Source organism: Capra hircus, chromosome 22 (assembly GCF_001704415.2).
Source record: "Capra hircus breed San Clemente chromosome 22, ASM170441v1, whole genome shotgun sequence".
NCBI lineage: Eukaryota > Metazoa > Chordata > Mammalia > Artiodactyla > Bovidae > Capra > Capra hircus.
In genome coordinates this window covers 39,787,796-39,807,445 of record NC_030829.1, presented here as the reverse complement: position 1 = coordinate 39,807,445, position 19,650 = coordinate 39,787,796, and positions in this window count along the sequence as shown.

The window sequence follows — 19,650 nt, the reverse complement described above, 5'->3', positions numbered from 1 at the left end:
TAGAGTCACTTGGGGAACTGAAACTACTCTGAATGTCCAGATTCCATGACCAGAGAATCTGATATAATTGTTCTAGGATGGGCTCTGGTATCCTTCAGGTATCCCCTACTTTAATGGTGATTTAATGTATAACAAGCATTTAATTTAAATATCTCCCAGGATTTAATGGTTTTTCTAATATATAGCAAGGTTTGAGATCTGAGACAGTGCTCCAATTGTAATGAGCATATCAATCAACTGAGGATTATGTTAAAATACAGATTCTGATTTTGCAAGTTTGGATGGATACCCAGGTTCGTCATTACTATTGAAACCCCAGGTTGTGTTGATGCTGCTGGGACCGGTTTGAGGAGCAAGGGTGTAGATGGAAAATGTCTACTATAGAACCAGAAAAAACTGGCTTTGAACTCTGCTTTTGCAGCTTACTGTCTTGTGTGGCTTTTTAGTACTTCACCTCTGTGAGCCTTTTTCCTCATCTACGAAATAGGGTTCTATAATGATACCTACCTTTACCCATCCCATGCCAGGTGTTCAGGAAACAGGACTCTCTTATACTGGCTGATATCAGTAGCACAGGACCCTAGTTGGATGTTGAGTCTTTTTCCAAGCTCTTATCCACTGATGCTAGATCAGAAATCTGGGGAAGTTTGTTTGCTTTTCGATTGATCCTTTGTTTGAAATCCACACTAGATTTCACCAAGGACTCTTTTTAGACCTTTGCACGTGCCATCCATTCATTGTGCCTGGAATATCCTTTCCCTGGTGGCTCAGATGGTAAAGAATCCCCCTGCAACGTAGGAGACACAGGTTCAGTCCATGGGTGGGGAAGATCCCCTGGAGGAGGAAATGGCAACCTTCTGCAGTGTTCTTATGGAGTGCTTAGTAGGTGCCAGACAAAGTACAAAATGCTTATACATGATCTAATTTAGTCCTTATTCATGCTCAGTCATATCCACTTCTTAGCAACCCTGCCAGGCTCCTCTGTCCATGGGATTCTCCAGGCATGAGTACTGGAGTGGGTTGCCATTCCCTTCTCCGGGGGGATCTTCCTGACCCAGTGGTTGAACCCGGGTCTCCTGAATTGCACACAGAAGTTCTTTACCATCTGAGCCACCAAGGAAGTTTCATGGACAGAGGAGCCTGGCAGGCTGCAGTCCATGGAGCTGCAACAGGATCTGATACGACAGAGTGACTGAGCAAAGGGCACGTATGAGGCCAGCATCCGTATTCCTCTCCTTGTTGCCAGGGTTTCTGCCTAGCAAAGTGGAATTTCAGGTTATCCATCGCCTGTCTTTTCACTTCTAGTCCTCCTTACCTTGGATTGGTTTCCCTCCCACTCTGCTTTCCCCAGCACTCTGGATGAATTGTCTTTATGTCACTATAAATCACAGCCGGCACCACTTATTTCTATGACTATGCTGAAATAAAACCCCTTTTCTCACCATCTGGCTGACTTGCCCCCACGTCTGAATCTCAGCGGGTTCTTCATGCCACGATTTTCAGGGCTCAGAACACATGCCAAAAGGAAGGCATCTATCCTGAGTTTGAGGGAGAAAGCCTCCTGTTAACATCTTATGAACCACGAGTTCAGATCCTCTATTTTTAGCCCCATGGAACAATTTGGAACCCCATAAATGACATGACCATGTAAACTAAAGTAAAACCACCTCTTTCTCACACTTAGAAAAAGGTTTATACTTTTTTTCTGTTTTCTAAAGTTGACAGACCAGAAAATAAAAGTTTGCTGTGGCTTTCTGACTTTACAAATGTGTCTTCCAGAGGCTTTCAACATTGTTCTGAGTGTTAACAGTTCCCAGTGGAAACTGATTAACACCATTAACAGTCTTCCAGTTCAACAGCCCTCTCCTGTCTGAATGACTTTTAATATTTGTTTCTTTCCATGTGCTCCCCACTCAGGAGCCTGACTTCCTCTCAGTTTCAAGTTTTCATTGTGTCTTTTGGGGAATCAAATAAATTAAAAGACTTTTTATTTGTTTCCCAGTAGAGATGTCCTATGCTAAGTAAAGTGACTGAAAATGCATTTTCTTTTCAAATTAGAGGGGGAGAAAAAAATACTCTCCCTATCAATATTTTCAAAGCAAACTATTTATTCACTGATTCAGTAAGCAATTATTGGATGTTTGTTGTGTTAAGAATGTTGTGCTGAGTGCTAGGGAGGGCACCTACAGAGATGAAAGTAATGACAATAAAGTCTGTCTTGAAGGACCTGAAAATCTAGGAAGGGAGAGAAATCTACATATATGAGCACCTATAATATGAGCACAAAGTGAAAGATGTTTCTCAGAGCGTTCTGAAGTCCCCTGAGATCTTCCGTGTACACTCTGTTCACAATGTAAATGTTAACCGCTGCGTTAGTTTTGTTCTGGTTTTAAGGGAGCCCTCCTACACTGGGGGTGGGAATGTAAGTTGGTGCAGCCACTATGGAAGAGAGTATGGAAGTTCCTCAGAAAACTAAACATGGAACTACCATATGATCCAGCAATCCCACTCCTGGGCATATACTTGGACAAAACTATAATTCAGAAAGATACTTGCCTCTCTGTATTAATAGGAGCACTGTTCACAATGGCCAAGACTTGGAAACAAGCTAAATGTCCCCTGGCAGGTGAATGGGAAACCACTGTGATTCAAGCACTCCCCTAACCTATGTCTCGGAGAAGGCGATGGCACCCCACTTGCCTGGAAAATCCCACGAATGGAGGAGCCTGGAAGTCTGCAGTCCATGGGGTCGCTGAGGGTTGGACACGACTGAGCGACTTCACTTTCACTTTTCACTTTCATGCATTGGAGAAGGAAATGGCAACCCACTCCAGTGTTCTTGCCTGCAGAATCCCAGGGACGGGGGAGCCTGGTGGGCTGCCATCTATGGGGTCGCACAGAGTCGGACACGACTGAAGCGACTTAGCAGCAGCAGCAGCAACCTATGTCTCCTTGGCAGGGCTGTAAGGACTCTGAGGTCACAAGCCTTATTTCACTACCTCTCTGGTTTAAGCAGATTTTAAGGTGCTGGATGACAGAATGGGGTGGGGGAGGAGGGGCGGGGAGGAGAGAGCGTGCGCTAATGGCAGAGCGGGGACCTTAAGGGTAAGAAGTTGTTCCTGGGCTCCAGACATTCAAAGCTTCTCTGAAGAGGGAGGTAAAATTTAAGTCAGATTTTCAAGTCTGGGAAGAATAAAACTGGCTAAAAATGAGGGAAAAGACACTCAGGCTTAAGAAATGATATGAGGAGAAGAATGGAGGCAGGAAAGTCAGGGCTCATCTGAGGAATAATTCCTGTTTGCTCTCCTATTAAACCCAAGATAGAGACATTAAGAAATGTTAAGAGAGTGATTAAGAAGCAGAAACCCTCAGTAGCGGAAATGCCAGTGACTGAGCTGGTAAAAAGCCTGGTGGCTATCCCTCTTTCATTCATTAACCCAACATGTTTAATTGTACATATTGAGCCCTAATTATATGCATGTTGTAGTCCATGTTCTGAGGGCTCAGCGGTGATCGATTCAGATTTGTGAGTTTCCTGCCTGCATAGGACTCATGCTCCACTGGAGTAAATAAACCAACAAAACCAGACACATATATCATGCGCTAATTTACTGTGGAAGAGATAGTGTGCAGCAACAGAAAGAGACCAGTTTGATACGGTGGTCAGGGAATGACACTTTAGCAATGGTTAACCTGGACCCCACAGCTGTTGTAAATTATGATTTTGGGTGGATAAAGTATTTCTTTTAATAACTTCAAAAACACCCCAAGTCATTGTTTTTGGTTGCTTTTCCCAGCTCTCTGCTATTCCAATAACAGAGCAAAAAACTATCTCTTCTGAGAGCTTGAAGAAAAAAATGTCCAAACAATTGGCCCGTTCATTCTGTGGATCAACAAAATTCCTGTAGTGAAGAGGAATCCAGAAAATGGAATCTTGTTTAACCTTGTTTAATCCAGTTCTTCACTCTTCTGTCATGTATCTTTATGGCTCTTTTGCCCACCCAAACTGCTAATGTGGGAAGAAAGACACCTTCATTACTGAGAACTCAGACATGATGGATGATGATGTAATGATTGATTTGCCGTTGCTGGAAAACTGAGCTGTGCATGTTAAAACCTCACTGGAGAGAAGCAAGATTAAACAAGAATGTGGCTATTAATGTGGTTCAGAGAAACATGAAATAATGTGCCTTTAGAGGCTTTTAATGCACAAACGTATAGTTTTATACACATACTCATAAATACTTAGTTATCAGTCATTCTATCACTCATGTATGCTACAAATACTACTGAGCACCTACTAAGTTGAGAAAAACATGTGTATGATGTTGGAATATAAAAAGAAAAACAAGACAGTAAGAACTTGGTTTCAAAGAATGCATGGCTTATAACTGAGGTATGGCATAGACCCAGCAGTCCCCAACCTTTTTGGTACCAGGGTCTAGCTTCGTGGAAGACAATTTTTCCATGGACCAGTGGGCAGTGTGTGTGTGGGGGGGAGGGGGCACGCGTGTTGGGGAAGTGGTTTCCGGATGGCTCAAGTGTATTGCATTTATTGTATAGTTTATTTTTATTATTGTTATATCAGTTCCACCTCAGATCATCAGGCATTACATCTTGGAGGCCGGGGACCCCTGACATAGACAACAGTGTATAGTATAATCCAAAATTAAAGAAATGCTGGATGGAAGACAGGTATCTATAATTTCTGCCTGTCTAGCATATATTCTCTTTATTTTAGTAATAGCAAGTTGAATTTTCTTCAGGGAGCAACAGCCCCCACATCCTCCGTCCATGTGGACTGGATCAGTTTGGCTCTCACTTATCCTTATGCCCCTCATTGTTGTCGTCTCTCATTCTGATAGCAGTGGGCACATGACCTGGCTGAGCCAGTCAGCATATTCCATCTTTTGGCTGAAGGGTGGCTTGGTCCAAAAGTCCAGGAAGACAATGGACTCAAGTTGGTCAAATGCTAGTCACTTCCATCAAAGGGAAGGCCAAGCTTAGAATAAATACAGCCTAGAATAAGAGACAAAAGCTGGAGAGTTCAGTTCAGTTCAGTCGCTCAGTCGTGTCCGACTCTTTGTGACCCCATGAATCGCAGCATGCCAGGCCTCCCTGTCCATCACTAACTCCCGAAGTCCACCCAAACCCATGTCTGTTGAGTCGGTGGGCGACTTTCACTTTCTTTTCTTTGCTTGCATGGGAAATGAACACAAATGTATGGTAGTCTGAACATTCTTTGGCATTGCCCTTCTTTGGGACTGGAATGAAAACTACTCTTTTCAGTCCTCTGGCCACTGCTGAGTTTTCCAAATTTGCTGACATATTGAGTGAAGCCTTTTAGGATTTTAAATAGCTCACCTGGAATTCCATCATCTCCACTAGCTTTTTCATAGTAATGCTTCCCAAGGCTCACTTGACTTCATATTCCAGGATGTCAGGCTCTAGGTGAGTGACCACACCATCGTGGTTATCGTGGTCATTACAACCTTTTTTGTATAATTTTTCTGTGTGTTCTAACACCTCCTCTTAATATCTTCTGCTTCTGTTAGGTCCTTACCATTTCTGTCCTTTATTTGGCCCATCTTTGCATGAAATGGTCCCTTGATTTGAAGAGTCCTCTAGTCTTTCCCATTCTGTTGTTTTCATCTACTTCTTTGCATTGTTCATTTAAGGTCTTCTTATCTCTCCTTGCTATTCTCTGAAACTCTTCATTCAGTTGGGTATATCTTTCCCTTTCCCCTTATTTTCTCTTCTCTTCTTTTCTCACATATTTGTACAGCCTCCTCAGACAACACTTTGCCTTCCTGCATTTCTTTTTCTTGCAGACGGTTTTGGTCACCATCTCCTATACAATGTTGCGAACCTCTGTCCATTGTTCTTCAGGCACTTTTCTACCAGATCTAATTCTTTGAACCTGTTCATCACCTCCACTGTATAATCATAAGAAATTTGATTTAGGTCATACGTGAACGGCCTAGTGGTTTTCCCAAGTTTCTTCAATTTAAGTCTGAACTTTGCAATTAGGAGCTAATGATCTGAGTCATAGTCAGCTCCAGGTCCTGTTTTTGCTGACTGTATAGAGCTTCTCCATCTTCGGCTGCAAAGAATATAATCAATCTGATTTCGGTATTGATCATTTGGAATGGCAACCCACTCCCATACCTTTGTCCAGAAAATCCCACAGATGGAGGAGCCTGGTAGGCTACAGTCCATGGGGTTGCAAAGAGTCGGATACTACTGAGCGATTTCACTTTTTCACTATGTGTAGAGTCATCTCTTGTATTATTGGAAGAGCGATTTGCTATGACCAGTGTGTTCTCTTGACAAAACTCTGTTAACTTTTGCCCTGCTTCATTTTGTACTCCAAGGCCAAATGTGTCTGTGACTCCAGGTATCACTTGACTTTGTACTTTGCATTCCAATCCCTACCAGCAACAGATGAGTTTCGTATGCCAGGCATCCTACCCACTACTAGGTACTGTCAATCTTTTTTTTTTTAAGTCATTTTAATAAATATACAGTGATACCTTATTATAACCTAATTTCATTTTCATAATGGATTATAGTGTTGAACAACTTTTCACATGTTTACTTGTCATGTATATATCCTCTTTGGTGAAATGTCTATTCATTTGTTTTGCTCATTTCTGCTTGTTCCCTTGTTGAGTTTTGAGAATTCTTTAAAAATCCTAGATACAAGTGTTTTGTTGGATATGTAATTTGCAAATATTTTCTCAGAATCTTTAGCTTGACTTTTCATTCTCTTAACAGTATCTTTTTTATCTTGATGACAAGTTATTTATTTTGATAAACTCTTAGTAATCATTTTTTCCTTTTTATGGACTGTGTTTTGGTGTCTTATTGAAGAACTCTTTGTCTAACTCAAGATGGAAAAGATTCTGACCTCTAAATTTTTTATTATTTTATGTTTTACCTATAGATTTATAACCCATTTTATTATTTTATTTTTTAATTCAAGTTTAGTTGATTTACAGTGCTGTGTTAATCACTTCTGTAATCAACAAAGTGATTCAGTTATACATGGATACACTTTTTCTTTTTTATATGCTTTTCCATTACAGTTTTTCATAGAATATTAAATATAGTTCTCTGTGCTAGGCAGTAGGACCTTGTTGTTTATCTGTCCTATATTAAAAGCATACATCTACTAACCCCAATCTTCCACTCCAGCCCTCCCCTGATTTCCCCCACTCCCCTACAACAACCACCATTTTGTATTTATAAACCATTTTGAGTTAATTTTTGGTTAAGGTGTCAGGTTTAGACTGAGGACTTTTTTTTCTTTTTTATGCATATGGTTGTCCAATAGTTTCATTTCATTTGTTGAAAAAAATTGTCTTTACTACTGACATTATAGTCTTTGCAGTTCTGTGAAAATCAATTTGCCATGCCGATGTAAGTCTATTTCTGGGATCTCTGTTCTATCTATTTTACTCTCCTATGTATATAGACCTCTACTGATATCATATTGCCTTGATTAGTGTAGTTTTATAGTACATCTAACAATCAAGCAACGTGTGAACTTCCAACTTTCTTCTTTTTCATAGTTACTTGCTTATTCTATTTCATTTTTTTCCCCGTAAATTTAGAGCCACCTTGTCTGTATTTACAAAAAGTCCTGCTTGGATTTTGATTGGAGATGCATTAAATTAGTAGTCTGGGATTAAAATATACACACTACTATATATAAAACAGCTAACCAACAATGACCTATTGTATAGCACAGGGAGCTATGCTCAGTGTCTTGTAGTAACCTATAATGGAAGAGAATGTAAAAATGAGAATACATATATTTTTTACATATATGTATAACTGAATCACTTTGCTGTACACCTGAAACTATCACAGTATTATCAACCAACTATAATTCAATAAAATGTTTTTTAAAATAAAAAATGTTAAAGAAATGCATTAAATTTATAGATTTGTTGAAAATTTGCATCTTAACTGTAATGACTGTTTCAATCCATGAACATGATGTGTCTCTCATTTATTCAGCTCTACTTTGATATCTTCCATCGTCGGTTAGTTTTCAGCATACTAATCTTGCACATTTTGTTAGATTTATACCAAGGTATTTCATTTTCTTAGATGTATTGTAAATATGTTTTTGAATATCAGTTTTCAGTTATTCACTGCTTATGTGAAAACATAAAAGTTAATTTTGTAGGTTGACCTTGTATCCTAGAACCTTTATAAATTGATTTATTAGCACCAGAAATTTTTTTGTAGACTCCTTGGGCTTCCCAGGTGGTGCTGGTGATAAAGAATCCACTTGCCAATTCAGGAGACATAAAAGACTCAGGTTCGATCCCTGGGTTGGGAAGATCCCCTGGAGGAGGGCGTGGAAACCCACCCCAATACTCTTGCCTGGAGAATCCTGTGGATAGAAGAGCCTGGCAGTCTCAGTCATTAGGTTCTCAAAGAGCCAGAAACGACTGAAGCAAATTAGCACGCACAGGGGACCCCTATATAGACAACTGCTGCTGCTAAGTCGCTTCAGTTGTGTCCGGCTCTGTGCGACCCCATAGACGGCAGCCCACCAGGCTCCCCTATCCCTGGGATTCTCCAGGCAAGAACAAACATGTCATCATCAAAGTAGGGGAAGTTTTATTTCTTGCTTTCTCCTTTTTTGCACTGTCTAAGGTGTCTAGGATAATGGTGAATAAGAGCGATGAGTGTGTGTATCCTTGCCTTGTTGTGTGCCTTGAGGGCAAAGAATTTAGTCTCTTACAATTTATTCATACAAAGTATGACTTTAGTTGTTGATTTTTTGGTTGATGCTCTTTATCAGATTAAGGAGTTTCCCTTTTTCCCTAGTTTTATAAGAGTTTTTTTTTTTTTTATCATGAATGGTTGTTGAATTTTGTCAAATCCTATTTCTGCTTTTAATTAATATCACCATGTAGTCTTCTTTAGTCTGTTAATAAGATGAAATATAATGACTGATTTTTCAATATTGAATCAGTCTTGTATTCTTGGGATAAATTATACTTGAAAATGGTATATTATTCTTATTATACATTGCTGGACTCAATTTGCCAATAGTTTGAGTAAAGTCCCATTTTTTTGTTTAAGCCAATTTGAGTTGGGTTTCTGTAACTTATGAGTCCTGACTAATATTTATAGTTTCAAACAAGTACTGTGACTGTTCCTAAGAAAGTACAATGATTTCTGAATGTTGTGAATAAGAAAGCTTACACAAAAGAGAAAAGTTCTCTCCTATTTCACAAGCAGTGAATATAGAAATTATACAGTAAAATTAAATCCCTGTGTAAGTTTCTATAGTTGTTTTAGTAAATATTCTTAGATTTACATCACAGTAGTAAATTGTTTCTAAAGTTTAGAAATAGCTTTATTTTTGAGATTATACGTGTAGTATATACAAGTTATAAGAAATTTAAACAGCAAAATGTAAAAAATAGTATATATAAATTACTTGCAATATTATTAGTTTATTATATTATCACATAACCACATTAGTAAAATGTTGTGTGTACTGTCTATAATGGTATTTATCAAACATTGCTGCAAATTAGAATCACCTAGGAAGTTTTGAAAATATTGACGTCTGTGATCTACCTGTAAAGATCAGGGCTGTTACTTCTGACTCAAGATTTTTGAAAACTCTTTCAGTGACTCTAATATGCAGCCAAGTTTGGCAAACACTGCTCTAGAACTTAGTTCTTATGTGTACCCAGTAACATATGCATGTACTTGTTACTGTCTAAAAACGGAATCAGATATTCTTTAATGTTTGCAACTTATTTTTTAACAATTAAACATTATTTTCAGATAATTGTATACTGATACATAGTTATAACAAATAACAGAATTCCTCAAAGTATAAAACATAGTTTTACAGTATGACCCAACAATTCCATTCATTAATATATACCCAAGGGAATGAAAACATATGTCCACACAAAAATCTGTGTACAAATGCTCATGATAGCATTATTCATAATAGCTGAAAAGTAGAAATGACCCAAATAGTCATCAACTGATGACTGGATAATCAACCAATGAATGGATACAATATGGTATATCGAGAGAATGAAATAATATTCAGCCATAAAGAGAAACGAAGTACTGATATATGCTGTAAGGCAGATGACCCTTAAAAACTTTATGTGAAGTGAAAAAGGCCACACACAAAAGGTCACATAGTGTATGGTTCCATTTATATGAAATAACCACAGCAGACAAATTCACAAGACAGAAAGCCCATTGGGGCTTGCAAGAAGCTAGAGAAGATACGGTGATGGGGGATAGGGAGTAAGTGCTTAATAGGTATAGGGTTTCTTCTGAGGTTGATGAAAATCTTCTGGAATTAGATAGGAGTGATGGTCGAACAACCTTGTGAGTATACTAAAAGCCACTGAAGGTGACTTGCACATTTTGAATTTAAAAATTTATGATATGTGAATTATATCTCAATAAAGCTGCTGTTAAAAAGTAAAACAGAAAAATAATAATGTGAGGTCTCAGATATCCTTTACCCAGTTTCTCCCACTGGTAACATCTACTAAAACTATAATAATATAATATTAGAACCAGGATACTGATGGTGATACAGTCAGGATACAGAAAAATTCCATTTGCTATCTGTATATTCTCTTGGGTGAAATGTCTCTTCATTGCTTTTGTTCATTTTCTAATTGGTTTATTTGTTTTTACTCTGGAGTTTTGAGACACCTTTAAATATTTTAGATACTAGAGCTCTGTTGGATATATGGCGTGTAAATATTTTCTCTCACTCTGTACCTATCTTCTCAATCTCGTCTTATGAGTTTTCAGAGAGAAAAAGTTTTAAATTTTTGATGAGGTCAAATTTAATCAACGTCTTGTTTTTTATTTTTTGGATTTGGCTGTTGGTGTTGTTTCTAATAACTCTTTCCTTAGCCCTGAACTCTGAAGGTTTTCTCATTTTTCCTCTCAAATTTTATACTTTTATATTTCACACTTAAATCTATGATCCATTTTAATTAATTAATTTTTGCAAATTGTAAAGCTTAAGCATAGGTTTATTCTTTTTATAGATATATATAATTTTTTAATGGAGGTATAATTGATTCACAATCAGTGTTGTGAATCAACTGGTGTAGAGCAAAGTGATTCAGTTATACAATAACTACATTCTTTTTCAATATTGTTTTCCATTATGTTTATCACAGGATATTGAATATAGTTCCCTGGGCTATACAGTAGGATGTTGCTGTTTACCAATTCTATATATGTTAGTTTTTATCCACTAACCCCAAACTCCCACTCCACCCCTCCCTACCTCCCCCTTGGTAAACACAAGTCCATTCTCCGTGTCTGCAAGTCTGTGTCTTTGTTACTAGATAAGTTCATTTGTGTCCTACTTTAGTTATATTTACAATTAAATTAAATTTATTGACTTTAAATTTAATATTATATATATATATGATTAAACTGTGGATACACAACTGCTCCAGCCTTTTGTTGAAAAGACTGTCCTTCCTCCGTTGAATCACTTCTGCACATTTGTTAAATATATCCTAGTCTAATCCAGTAGAACTTTCTGCAATGATGGAAATGTTCTACATCTGTACTCTACATTACAGTATATTCTATGCATGTCTGCTAAGTCAATTTGGCTGAAAGAATGGTTCAAGTCTAATATTTCACTGTTGATTTTCTGTGTGGATGATCTGTCCATTGTTGATGGGGTAAATTGAAGTTTCCTACTATTATTGTATTGCGTGTTTCTCCCTTGAAATCTGTTAATATTTGCTCAACATATTTAGGTATGCTGATATTGGATGTGTATATCTTTATGATGGTTATTTCTCTTAATAAGTTGACCCCTTTGTAACTATATAATGCTCCTCATTGTCTCTAATTACCATTTTTTTGGCTTAAAGTCTATGTTGTCTCAGTATAGCTACCTCCTCTTTCTTTTGATTTCCACTTGCATAAAATATCTTTTTCCATCCACTTACTTTGAGCCTATGTGTTTCCTTAAAGCTGCAGTGTCTTTTGTAAGTAGTACATAGACAGGTCTGCTTTTTTTTTTTTTAATCCATTAATCCAGTCTTTAGATTGGAGAATCCAATTCATTTACATTTACAGCAATTACTGATAAGTAAGGGTTTCCCTCATAGCTCAGTTGGTAAAGAATCTGCCTGAAATGCAGGAAACCCAGGTTCAATTCCTGGGTCAGGAAGATCCCCTAGAGAAGGAAATGGCAACCCACTCTGGTATTCTTGCCTGGAGAATCCCATGGACAGAGGAGCCTGGCAGGCTACAGTCCATGCGGTCTCAAGAGTTGGACATGACTTAGTGACTAAACCACCATACCAAGGAGTTGCTGCTTCCTGGAGAGATCAGCAGCTAAAGAATTAGCCTGCAACATAGGAGATGCAGGATTGACCCCTGGGTCGGGAGGATCCTCTGGAGGAGGGCATGGCAACCCACTCCAGCATTCTTGCCTGGGAAATTCCTTGGACAGAGAAGCCTGGCGGGCTATGGTTCATGGGGTCACAAAGAGTTAGAGGCGACTGAAGCAGCTGAGCATAGCACCTAGTCCTAATACCTAATCCTAGTATAAGGATTCTCTTCTCTTTACTGCTTGTGAATGTATTGTAGATTTTTGCTTTGTATAGTTACTGTGAAGCTTCCATGAAACATCCCATAGCTGTAATATAGTCTATTACACACTGGTAAGTACTTAATTTCAAACACATACAAAGACTCTACCCTTTTATTCCCTTGCCTTTTATTGTTTTTGTTTTTTTGGTTTGGGGGTTTAGTTTATTTTATTTTTTATGTCAAAATTTATTTCTTTCTGTATTGTGTATTCATGAAAAAATTATTGTAGCTATGATTATATTTAATACTCTTTTCCTTTAACCTTTATACTAGGACTAATTGGTTAACACTTCAGCAGATTGTAATATGATAGTATTCTGAATTTGACTGTATACTTACCTTTATCAGTATGTTGTATATTTTCATGTAACTAATTATCACCTTTCCATTTCAGCTTAAAGAGTTTCCTGCAACATTTCTCTTAAGGCAGATCTAGTGTTCTTGCCTGGAGAATCCCAGGGACGGGGGAGCCTGGTGGGCTGCCGTCTATGGGGTCGCATAGAGTCGGACAGGACTGAAGAGACTTAGCAGCAGTGGTGGTGAATTCTCCTAGCTTTAGTTTGTCTAAGAAAATCTTTCTGTCTTCTTTATCTCTGAAGGACAGCTTTGCTCAGTTAAGTACTCTTGGTTGTTTTTTTTGTATTTTTTTCTTTCAAAACTTTGACTATATCAACTCACTCTGTTTCGACGTATAAGATTTATGTTGAGAAATCTGCTGGTAACCTTATGGGGATCACTTTAAATTACAAGATTTTTTTCTTTCTCTTACTGCTTTAAAGATTCTTTTTAAAAAATATTTTACAATTTTATTATAATGTGTCTTGGACAAGTTCTCTTCAAATTGATTTTGTTTGGTTTATTTGGTGACTTATGAAGTTCGTGAAGTTAGATATCCAAATCTCTGCCCAGATTTGGAAAACTCTCAGCCATTATTTCTTTAGGTAAGTTTTCTTTCCCCCTTTCCATCTGGAACTTCAATAATTTGCAGTTTGCTTCTTTTGCTAGTATCCCACATGTCATATAGGCGTTCTTCATTCTTTTTCATTTTTCCCTCTTTGCTTCCCAATGATTGGATAATGTCAACGTTCCTGTCTTCTGCCTCAGAGTCTTTATCCTGGCTTGATCTATTCTGATATTGATGCACTCTGTCACAGTTTGAAGTTTTATTCATTCTATTCTTCAGCCCTGGAATTTCTGTTTGATTCTTTTTTTTTTTTTTCCACAATTCCTATCTCTTTACTTCGTTATTGTTTTTCTGACTTCAGTGAATTATCTTTCTGTATTTCCTTGTAGCTCTCTGAGTTTCTTTAAAATACCTATTTGAATTCTTTATCCAGTACCTTTCTGATCTCCATGTCTATGGCTTTGGTTATAAAAAGATTATTGTGATTCTTTGAAGATTTCATGTTTCCTTGATCCTTCCAAGTTCCCTAATGTTTTTGTTTCTGTCTTTGCATTTCTAGAGGAAATGGCAACCCACTCCAGTACTCTTGCCTGGAAAAATCCAGGGATGGAGAAGTCTGGTAGGCTACAGTCCATGGGGTTGCAAAGAGTCGGACATGACTGAGCGACTTCACTTTTGCATTTCTAGCAGGAGACACCTTCTCCAGTCTTTATTAATTACCCATTCCAGTGTGCCGCACTCACACACACACACACACACACACACACACACATATATATATATATATATTTTTTTTTTTTTTTTTTTTTTCCTCCAATGGTATGCTGTAACTTCTCCTCTGGAAGCATGAACTCTCATATAGGCTCTGTCATTCATGGGAGATTTTCCAAGTGTTTTCCAGGAGTTCCCAAATGTCGCTGAGAGGGGCTGGGGCATGTTCACAGGCTACTTCAGTCACAGTCAGGATTGAGGCTGGACTATGTATTACCCTGTGCATGGCACCTGCCAGGTGCCTTAGTGTATAGTGCTGGATCCCACAACCCTTTTGTGGATGAATGCCAAATTTTTGTTGTTTCGGGGGACAAAAATGAGGGATATCTTATGTTGCCACTACAAATGTTTCTGTTTTAAAAAAATAAGTTTCTCATAGAAAAGTGCAAATGTGTTAGAAATGTAAAGAAGAAAATAAAAATCAGTGGTAATTTTACCAATCTAAGATAAACATTTAAAAGGTTGCAGTGTATTTTCTCCCAATCATTTTATATATATAAAGTGTCTTTGTAAACATCATTTAAATGGCTGTGCAGTAATCTATAGTAGGTGTTTCAACATACTGTTATATACAACTTGGATTATAAGTATTTTTGCAAAGGATATCTTTGTAAATATTTTTGAGGCATTTATGGTTATCTCTGATTGTGTGTGTGTGTGTGTGTGTGTGTGTGTGTGTGTGTTTGAGTGTGTGCACTTTGTCACTCAGTCATGTCCAACTCTTTGCAACCCCATGAGCTGTAGCCTTCCAGGTTCCTCTGTCCATGGTATTCTTCAGGCAAGAGTAGTGGAACCAGTTGCCATTTCCTACTCTAGGGAATCTTCTCGACCCAAGGATCTAACCAGAATCTCTTGCGTCTCTTGCATTGGCAGCATGTTCTTTACCACTGAGCCACCTGGGAAACCCTGTCTCTGATTATCTCTGTTTTAAGTGTTAATTAGTTAGTTGCTCAGTCGTACCCAACTCTTTGCGATCCGATGGACTGCAGCCCACCAGGGTTGCATGAGATTTGTCCATGAGATTTTCCAGGCAAGGATACTGCAGTGGGTTGCCATTTCCTTCTCCAGGGGATCTTCCCAACCCAGGGATCAAACCTCGGTCTCCTGCACTGCAGGCAGATTCTTTACTGACTGAGCTACCCTTGTAGCTCAGTCTGTTTTAAGTGTACTAAGTTTAATTTGGGGTCAAATAATATGAATGTTTTTGAGGCTTTTGATACACACTGACCATTTGTCTTTCAGAACATCTACAATTTGTCTTCCACTGATATATAGGAGTACCCTTTTCACTGCATGTTAGCAAAATTTAGTTTTATTAAGGAATACCTTATTTAAGAGCTCCCCTGGTGGCTCAGCAGTAAAGAATCTGCCAGCAATGCAGGAAATGCAGATTCGATCCCTGGGTCAGAAAGGTCTGCTGGAGGAGGGCATAGCAACCCACTCCAGTATTCTTGCCTGGAGAATCCCATGAACAGAAGAGCCTGGCAGGCTACAGTCCATGGGGTCGCAAAGAGTCCTATCTGACTAAATAGACTGAACATGTACACACACACCTTTTTTAGACAAATGTTTGCTTATTTATTTGGCTGCACCGGGCCTTAGTTGCAGCAAGTGGGATCTTGTTGCAGTCTGAGGGATCTAGTTCCCTGATCAGAATTGAACCCAGGTCCCTTGCCTTGGGAACCAGGAGTCTTACACTACTGGACCACTAGGGAAGTCCCAGGAACACTTTATATGTCAATTTTCTTCCTTGTTTGCTTTTTTAAGAGGTTGGGTTGCCAAGACATTTTATAGGTCTGAAAAATCAGCCATTTCAGAAAAAAATAGGGATTCTTCTTCACTAATAGAAAAATATTAAACAGAAAAACTAAACCCACGGCTTTCACATTATTTCATATTTTTTTCTGAAATTGTCAAAAATATTATTACAGCTGTATGAAAAATATTTTAGCGTTTTACACATTCAATGTCAAAGCATTATTGTGAATAGCAGCATAATATTCCACTAAACAGGGAAATAATTATTTAATTGACCCCCCTCCACAGTTGAACATTAATTTTTTTCTACTCTTTACCTGGAAATACTGTGATGAGGCTTCTTGTTCATGAATTGTTATCACCATCTCTGATTACTCTGGATCTATGATGTTTGTGAGTCATGTTATTATGATTTTTGGCTCTGACTCCTTTAGCATTTAGGTCTGGTAACTAGGTTTCAGAACTTATATCTGAGCCTAAGTTACTCCAGTGACCGAACTGCTTTAATCCCCAGCTCCTTATTAGCCTCACATCAAAGTACCTAACCTCTCAATCCTTTACTTTTCATCTATAATTATTCCCATTGTTCCCTTAAGACAGGGATAATAATCTTTCCAATCTGAAAAGACTGTTGTCAAGAAGTTTCTTTTCTGACTATCCTTCTTTGTTCTTCTAATGTGATGGAAATCAAAAGGGAGCCCTGCCTCCTCCATCATCAGGCTGGTCAAGTCCAGTACTTTGGTCCAGGCAGTTATGGGACCCAACAGAGGGATATCAAAATATATCCAGGGGAATCAATATTGACACTGGGGAAGATCCTTTTTTGAGAACAGGAGTCACAGGAGCCAGTTAAGGAAATCAAAGTAAGGGAAAGCAGAACCAAGAGATCTTAAGCAGGTGCATGGAGGCATCACTGGAGCCCATGCATCCAGTCTAACCCAAAGTCTTGAGTTTGCAAGCACTGTCAAATTGATAACTTCCTTTCTTGGCTCCAATTGACTTGTTTTAGGCTTCCTACTCATTAAAAAAAAAAGAGCCTCATCAGTCATGTTTGCTGTTAGTATGAATCTGACTTCTGAAATAGTATATTAAACTAGCCCCATTACTTGTTTATTCTGCTTAGGCAGCTGGATATAGACTTTTATATAATAATGGATATCATTATTATTAGAGGACTTTGAGGTTTTTCTTTGTCAAGTTTTTCAGAATAAGCAGTTATGCTAAGTCTAAATTTCTTTTCTCCTTAAATAAAACATCGCCTCAAAATGCAAAGTCAGAATGACTAGAAAAGGTTTTCTGTATAGTTTTGCAAACATTCATTTGTGAGGTGGAAAATATGGTCACAACTGTGATTTGTCTACACATGAAAATCATTTAAGGGCTCTGTTTAGAGTTGCTGTAACAAAGTACCACAAATTGGGTTGCTTAAAACAACACAAATGTATTGTCTCAAAGTTCAGGAGGCTTGGAGTCCAATCAAAGTTTCGGCAGGGCCATGCTCCCTCTGAAGCATGGAGGGGAAATCTTTCTTACCTCTTCCTGGTTTCTGGTATTTGCCATCAATCCTTGGTGTTCCTCAGCTTGTAGATGCCTCCCTCCAGTCACCTGGCCATCTTCTTCCCATGTGTTTGCACATCATTTTCCCTCTGCACCTATCTGTTGCTGTTGCTCAGTCATGTGCGACTCTTTGGGACCCCATGGACTGTAGCCCGCCAGGCTCCTCTGGCCATGGGATTTACCAGGCAAGAATACTGGATTGGGTAGTCATTCCCTTCTCCAGGGGATCTTCCCAACTCAGGGGTCGAACCCCCATCTCCTATGTCTCCTGCATTGGCAGGCAGATTCTTGGCCACTGTGCCACCTGGGAAGCCTACTCCCCTCAAGGACTAGGGCCTGTTTCCACCTTCCCCTGCATCTGGGCTTTTAGACTTGCTTTAACCAACAAAATGCTCTGGAAGGGATTTCCCTAGTGGTCCAGTGGCTAAGACTCTGCGCTCCCAATGCGGGGAGCCTAGGTTCAATCCCTGGACAGGGAATTAAATTCCTCATACGGCAAGTAAGACCCAGCACAGCCAACTAAATAAATATTAAAAAAAAAAATGCTGTGGAAGTGATGTAATGCCACTGCTAAGTCTAGATCTCAAGATGCCTTGCAGCTTCCACCTTCTGTCCCACTGGCCCGAGAGTTCTGTGTGAATAAGTCTGAGAGAGGTTACTGAAGAAGTAAGTCATTGGCTGAGATCTGAGGGGCCTCAGCCAACAGCCACCACCAGTTGGCAGGCATGTGATTGAGGCTATCTTGTCCTGTGCAGACCTAGTTGAGCCTCTGGAAGCTGGTGCCATAGCTGCATGTGTGACCTCAGACAAAACTAGCAGAGCTGCCTAGCTGAGCTCAGCCCAAATTACTGGCCTACAGAATCAAGAACCAACAGAATGGCTATTGTTTCAAGTGACTAAATTTTGGACTGATTTTTTTTACACAAGAAAGACATGATTGCTACTATAGGTTGGGTGTCAGAAGCTCGAGTCTTCTGTTGTTTACTATCTCAATCACCTCAGGTAAATTACTTAATTCTAAGAGCTCCTGCTTCTTTCTTTATTAAAAAAATATAAAATGTGGATATTTCACTAATCTTTCGCCATGACTCCCAGGTTTCAACTTTTTAGTTCCAATTGAATAAAAACCCAAATTAAACAGGTAAAAAGAATAAAATGAATTTAGCAGCTTAAGAAACTGAAAAGTCCAGCATCTGACCTGGGTTTAAGTAAGATTAACCCAAAGACACAAGTGATGATATCAGAGGTTTGTTGGCCCCTAGCACTCCCACACCCCACCCCACTTCCCTCTGTGTGTCAGCTTCACCCCAAGCAGGTTCTTCTCAAGCCTCCTTGCTTCTCGAGGCTGAAGTTCATCCAGCTTGGATAAACCCAGGAGGAAATTTGACTTTCATTGGACCAGGTAGAAACACGTAGCCATATCTAAGTCTGTCAGGCCAGAAGGTTGAGATGGTCTAAACAGTCAAGCTGGGACAGGTGACGTGAGCCAGTGAGGTAGAGAGGCAGAGGGTAGAGATGGGGGGAAGAAGGGATCAGGCTTCCCAAGACCATATAGGAGATTAGCACAAAGGAAGCTAGAATGCATTTTTTAGAAGAAAAGAAATGGGAGCTGAGCAGGTAAAAAAATAACAAATGTTCACTCCTATTTTTAAAGCTTATTAAGAAGATAACAGTAATAGTTTATGTTTATTAATTGCTTATTAGGAACCTGGCACTGCTCTAATTACTTTGTTCTGTTTAACTCCTTCTAATCTTCTCGATTTAAGTGTAGGTGTAGTTATTATTCCCTGTTGACACATGAGGAAACTGAGGCACTCAAGTGATGAAAAGTTAAGTGGTTAAGTTGCCCATAGTCAAGCAGATGTAAGCATTAGAACCCAAACAGACCGGCTTGGGAGCTGTTGCCTTTAACTATCAGTCTGTACTCAAAACAGGGGCTTTCCAAGTGCTCCGGTGGTAAAGAATCCAGCTGCCAAGGCAGAAGACACAAGAGATGAGGATTCGATCCCTGGGTC